Source organism: Athene cunicularia (genome assembly GCF_003259725.1).
Source record: "Athene cunicularia isolate RWA chromosome 26 unlocalized genomic scaffold, athCun1 chr26_part2, whole genome shotgun sequence".
Taxonomy (NCBI): Eukaryota; Metazoa; Chordata; class Aves; order Strigiformes; family Strigidae; genus Athene; species Athene cunicularia.
Window position 1 is genome coordinate 740,830 of NW_020799137.1, and position 7,062 is coordinate 747,891.

Sequence of the window (7,062 nt, forward strand, 5' to 3'; positions counted from 1 at the left end):
TGGTGTCTGTTGTGGTTTGAGCTCAGAGGGCAACTGATCACTCCACAGCTGCTCACTCCACCTTTCCCCTCAGTGCTGAGAAGGGAAAAATAAAGCAAGTGTGCCATTCACTCCACCCTTCCCCCCAGCACTGGGAAGGAGGAAGTAAAACCAAAGGCCCAGAAAACTAAGATAAGGACAGGGAGGGATGATATCATCCTTTTTATGGCACAGGCAAGAGACAGACTTGTTAGGGAAAGAAAAAAAAAACCCATAAATTTAATACAGACACTAACAATACCATCACAGGTAGAGTAGGACCATAAGCAGCATTACCACATCCTGAAAACACCTTCCCCCACCCTCCCTTCTTCCCGGGCCCAGCTTTGCTCCCCATTTCTCTATCTCCTTTCTGGCAGCAGCGCAGGGGCAGGGAACGGGGGGTTTCAGTCAGTTCCCACTTCTTCCTCCAAGGTGGGGAAAAGCACTCTTGTGCGTTCTTCCCCTGCTCCACGTGACTCCCCTCTCACACCAGACAGTCCTCCATGAACTTTTTCCATCATGAGTTCTCCCCATGGGCCGCAGCCGTCCCCGGGCTGCTCGGGCGTGGGATCCCCGCGTGTTGCAGTCCTGAACTACCACAGCGGGGGCTGCTTCTCCCCTCAGAGCCCCGGACACCTTCGGGTGCAGCTGCCTGCTCCGGTGTGGGGTCCTCCCCAGGCCACCGGTCGGCCTCTGCTCCACCGTGGACCCCCGTGGGTGGCAGGGGGTGCCCCTGCCGTCTCGCCAGGGGATGCAGGGGGCTCTGCCCCACCGCACCTCCCCGCCCTCTCGTCCTTCCGTCACTGCCCTCGGTGTTCGCAGAGGTGTCCTTCTTGTAACTCCTCCTCACCAGTCCCGACCCCCTCACAGATTCCCCTTCTTAAACACGCTATCGCAGAGGCACAGCCACCGTCACTAACTGGCTCAGCCTCGGCCAGAGGCGGGTCTGACTTGGAGCCGGAGGAGCTTCTGAGCAGCTTCTCACAGGGGCCACTGCTGCAGCCCCCTCCCCGCTACCAAAATCCCCACCACACACACAGCCAGCACAATAAGCTAAGTCCCTGTCAAAAAAAGAGAACCAGCCTGTCAACACAGGTAGAAGAAAACACCTTTAACAAGCTGTTCCTCCACACATGGAGAGGAGTCCAACATGTGCTCAAAGTTTCATGTCATTTTGACAATTTACAGTTGGTAAAAGCAAAATTTTAACAGATTGTTCTGGTTTCAGCTGGGATAGAGTTAATTTTCTTCCTAGTGGCTGATATAGTGCTGATTTCTGGATATAGTGTGAGAATAATTTTGACAACATAGTAATGATTTAGTTCTTACTAATTAGCGCTTATCGTAAGTTTAAGTTTTTCAGTTTCCCGTGCTCTGCCAGCAAGAAGCTGCACTCCTGTGCTGGGAGGAAGCATGGCCAGGACAGCTGACCCGAACCTATCCACAGGGATAATCCATACCACAGAATGTTATGCTTAGTACATAAACTGGGGGGATTTGGCTGGGAGGGGCAGATGTCAGGCATCTGTCAGTGGGTGGTGAACAATTGTATTGTGCATCACTTGTCTTTTCCTGGGTTTTATTTCTCTCTCTTTTTGTTATATTCCTTTTATTACAAATATTATTATATTTTATTATTGTTGTTATTATACTTTTATTTTATTTTATTTTATTTTATTTTATTTTATTTTACTTATTAAATTATTCTTATCTCAATCTGTGAGTTTTATTTTTTTTCCAATTCTCCTCCCCATCCCACTGGGAGGGGGGAGGAGTGAGTGAGTGGCTGTGTGGTGCTTAGTTGCTGGCTGGAGTTAAACCATGACACAGATTATTTTAAAAGATTTCCCTCCTATGAAAAACAAAGACAGACACTGCAAACCATGGAGTCTGTATGAATTGATATACAAGGGCTTGTCATATAAAGTAATTTATGTGGCAGGATACTTCTAGGGAATTGAAGGGGGGATGAATGATAGAGGGAAAAGGATGAGAGAGAGAAAAGTAAATGCAGTGTGGAAGTTTATTTGGATGAGCTAATCAGATAAGGCAGTGTCTCATGCTGGAGAAAATGAAGCAGGATTTAAAAGGCAGCCAACATCCAGGAAGGCTGTGAGTGCAGGGGATGGGTGTCAGTGAAAGTGTGAAGACTCACTAGCTGAAGGAGGCTAGAAAATTGGAGAAAGTAGATAGTGATGTAGCAGGCTGAAAAGTCAGTTGAAGGGGATGCAGAGAAAGTATAGTAGAGAAAGGCAAATGATGTCTTGTGAACATTTTGTGGGTGGTAAACAGGGATGAAATGGGGGGAAAAGAGAAGATTCTGGGTGTGATAGGATGATTTCACGGAAAAAGAGAAGTGGGGGCCACTGAGATCCAATGAAACCTGGAGAGTCACATTTGCCATGAGTGTGCGTAATTCTTCCTTTGTAATGTTTTCCCAGAATTTAATGATTTGCAGGTGTGTGGTTTCCTGAGGCTGTTGTAGTTTGTTTGTTCAGGGATGGCTAATAGTCTTGTCCAAATGCTTGTCTAGTGTCCCCTCAAACCATTTCTGGAAGGAGTGACAGGTAGAGCTTATTCAATGGCAGAGGCAGAGCTGAGATAAATGGGCAGTAACTGGGGATGGCTATTAGAGATGGCTTGGAAGAAGCAGGTTCAGTATGAGTTAGAAGACAATTAAGGCAAAGAATATCACAAAATCCCAGAATCCTCAGGGTTGGAAAAGCCCTTGAAGCTCCTCCTGGCCAACCATGACCCTCACCCTGACTGTTCCCAACTCCCCCAGATCCCTCAGCGCTGGCTCAGCCCGACTCTTCAACCCCCCCAGGGATCCCGGGGACTCCCCCCTGCCCTGGGCAGCCCATTCCAACGCCCAACAGCCCCTTCTGCACAGAAATCCTTCCTCAGAGCCAGCCTGACCCTGCCCTGGGCAGCTTGAGGCCATTCCCTCGGGGCCTGGCGCTGGGGCCTTGGCTCCAGAGACTCAGCCCCCCTCTCTGCCCCCTCCTGGCAGGGAGTTGCAGAGGGTCAGGAGGTCTCCCCTCAGCCTCCTCTTCTCCAGACTGAACCCCCCCAGTTCCCCCAGCCGCTCCCCAGCAGACCTGTGCTCCAGACCCTGCCCCAGCTCCGTTGCCCTTCTCTGGCCACGCTCGAGTCATTCAAATTTAAATTCAAATTCAATTTAAATCAGAGCTAGCAGCAAGGAGATGTAAGCACGGAGGAGCAGAGTTGCTTTCAGAGAAGTAACTGGGAATGAGAGATCCGGTGTACGGAACGCAAAGGGATTCCCAGCGAGGGAAGAGTGCGGGCAGTCAGTTGGGTGGGGACGGCAGGTGAGAAGGCTGAGGGAGGCTGCGCCGTTGGAGCCGCGGTGTCCTGCGCACAGTGCCACCCACGGCAGGACGCGAAAGTGCCATGGAGTTGGTACCGCCTTGAAAAGCTTTGCTACCACCATCACTGAATCACAGAACCGTTCAGGTTGGAAACGCACCTCGGGATCATCGAGTCCAACCCTCAGCCCCACTCTACAAAGTTCTCCCCTACCCCACATCCCCCCACAGCTCATCCAAACGGCCCTTAAACCCCCTCAGGGATGGGGACTCCCCCCTCCCTGGGCAGCCTGTTCCACTCTCTGACCACTCTTGCTGGGAAACATTTTTCCCTCATGCCCAGTGTGACCCTCCCCTGTTGCAGTTTCCAGCCGTTCCCTCTTGTTCTGTCCCTGATCCCCTGGGAGCAGAGCCCAGCGCCCGCCTCTCTGCAATGTCCTGTCAGGAGCTGCAGAGAGGGATGAGGGCTCCCCTCAGCCTCCTCCTCCTCACACTGAACACCCCCACAGCGCCGTGAGAGCACTGTGCAGTCAGGGCGGGTGGTCAGAAAGAGCTAAAGGGCCACTGTTAAGCCCCTCTCTCCTGCAGATGGCTGTCTCCTGCAGCCATCATTATCTTTTGTCTGGCAGTTTCATGAGAATCTGCTCACTCATGGAAATGGTACAGACCAAACCTCCAAGCTGGAAGGTATAAAACATCAGCTTACGCAAAAAGCTTTTGAAGCTGATCCAACACTAGCTGGACTGCTGCTGCTTTCATGCTTCCCAGTGTGATACAGGGGACACCCACGCTGTAATAGAGGAGGAAGGATGAGCACTCTCACCGCTGACCAATTTTTTTTTTTTGCTCGTAAGTGCATGAATTAAGTGTTACAGGTTATAAGTTATGAAACCTTATGACTTGAGTGGTGAATAAGTGAATTCATGTGCTAGAGTACTCTTGGCAAAGGGGACTAAGCCCTGATTGTTGTGTTTGTTGTATTTCTTAATGAGTTCAGGAAATAAATTTTAAATCACAGAGTACATTGTCCTGTAAATTTGAGAGATCCAAACGGACCATGACACTTCAGCAAATGTGTTGGAGCCCAGCTCAAACATGGATGGTGAGACAGTAACAGCATTTGTGCCTACAGCATGAGAGCTTATGTTCAGTCCGGTTCGGCACCTTCATTAATGATCTGGATGATCATATCTGGAATGAAACTGATGATCTGGAAGAAATTCTTCCCTGTGAGGGGGGTGAGGCCCTGGCACAGATTGCCCAGAGCTGTGGCTGCCCCCTCCCTGGAAGGGTTCAAGGCCAGGTTGGACGGGGCTTTGGGCAACCTGGGCTGGTGGAAGGTGGCCCTGCCCGGGGCAGGGGGGTGGGATTGGATGGTCTTTAAGGTTCCTTCCAACCCAAACTGTTCTGTGATTCTATGATTCTGTGATGGGGTAGTGCACCTCAGTATGTTTGCAGATGACAGGAAACCAGGAGGGGTCGTTGTTATACCAGAGGGTTGTGCTGCTGCCCAGAGGGACCTCAACAGGTTGAAGAAATAGGTTGGCAGCAACCTCATGAAGTTCAGCAAGGAGAAGTGCAAAGTCCTGATCCTGGGGAGGAGACCCCTCTGTACCAGTATTTGCTGGGGGCCACACAGCTGGAAAGCAGTCGAGCAAAAAGGACCTGAGGGTCCTAGAGGGTTGAACATGAGCCAGCAATATGCCCTTGCTCTGCAGAAGGCAAGTGGTATCCTGGGCTGTGTTAGGTAAAGTATTGCCAGCATGTGGAAGGAGGTGATCCTTCCCCTCTGCTCAGCACTGGGGTGCTGTGTCCAGTTCTGGGCTCTCCAGTACAAGAGAGACACGCTGGAGAGTCCAATGAAGGGCTGTGAAGATGATGAAGGGACTGGAGCATCTCTCATACGAGGAAAGACTGAAGGAGCAGGGACTGCCTGGAGAAGAAAGAGCTCAGGGGAAATATCTGGAGGGAAGGTGCAAAGAGAGAGCCAGGCTCTTTTCAGCAGTGCCCAGAGCCAAGACGAGAGGCCACGTGTGCAAACTGAAACACCGTGGGAACATCAGGAAACACTTTTTCCATGTGAGGGTGTTGGGAGTGCTGGTGCAGGTTGCCCAGTGAGGTTGTGGAGTCTCCATCCTTAGACATATTAAAAAAAATGTCTGGACACAGCCCTTGGGAAACTGGTCCTGCTAGAGCAGGGGAGTTGGACCAGACGATATCCAGAGGTGCCTTCCAACCTCTGCCATCCCATGATTCTGTGATTGAGTGACTCGACGGCAGAAAATGACACGCACTGGTTTCGGTCTGAAGAGACACTGTGGGGAAAAGCCATCTGGCCAGTGCACACGGGCGGCGCGGGGCGCCAGGGAAGGCAACACAGGTTGAGGATGGGTCGCGTAAGGCGACATCCGCTGCTGGGTGCCGGGCTTTGGCCGAAAGCCTGGGGATGGGTGTGGCGGTTGGGGTCAATGTGGGGACGAGGCCGGTGCCTCTGTGGGGCAGGGCCTGGAACAGAGAGACTAGGAGATATAATTCATGTGTTCCACCGTTGTATGTGCTCAAGAAGTCAGTCAAGACATTGCCTTTTCCCATCAAGTGAGAAGTCACAAGTATGCTCTTCACTCCGAGTTGGACAGTTCCTGCTACAGTCTGAGAGGGCATCTTTCCCTTGGTCATCAACATAAATAACCATCCTATTGTCTCTCTAAAATGTAAAGGCTTTAGACACACAGAGCTTTCCTTGCTGTAACCTTAGAATTAATTCCCATGTCCAATATTATGGTATAATGCCTCACTTCTAGGCATACTATGTGAAAAAGCAGATGCTTACTTTCAGTGCAGTGGGCAGGACATTCTGCAATACTTTTGTTTTAAAAATAATGTACTGGAAATGAAAACATGGGCAATATACCGTATGATTCCTAGCGGAAGATGCTATCAGAGGTTTTAGTAGCAAAATGGAGTGGGATGTCTTAGAAGCAGAAATGACAGTTGCGAAGAACTAGCACTGAAGGATAATGAACTTACAGAAATATTTTTGCTTGAAGAAAGAGCAACTAGAAATATTCTTATGTTTGAACTTAAAGCAGAAAAGACTCACTTTTGGAGCCACTTCAAAGCGCACAGCACTACTGACAATGCAGAAATAGGAAGACAAGCACTGAGTTCCTGGACACCTTTTTACCATCCGTATCTATTATATGCTTTGAATCTCTCAAGGCTTCTCTAATAACCCCATGATCTACAGTCTTAACTTTTCTTCTGTAAGAGAATATATAAGAATTAATATTCTGAAGGCAAATTAGGAAGGAAATTTTCAGCAAGTTCCACAGACATGGAACTGCTGAACCACTATAGCTTTTATAGAGCAAACAGGCACTTACCTCCACTCAAACTACCTAGCACTGCAAATAGGCATCAAAGGGCAGAAGAAACCTCCGAAGAGGCACGCTCCTCCACCTGTCAAAGCAAGGGGATACCTCTAACTTTTTGGCAAGAGGAGGGGGAGCAGATCAGAGAGAGAGGAAACAAGAAAACAGGGAGAGCAAGAGAGAAGAAATAGAGAATGCATTTGCATGAGTATTTTCTTCAGCAGCAATGCTGGTTTCCAGTGTTCACCTCCATTCTTCTCATTTCTACCTTGAGCCACTGTTCACCTCCCTTTTGATGGATTTAAACTGGTTTTGACACTGTGCTACAAACAGGATCTTTT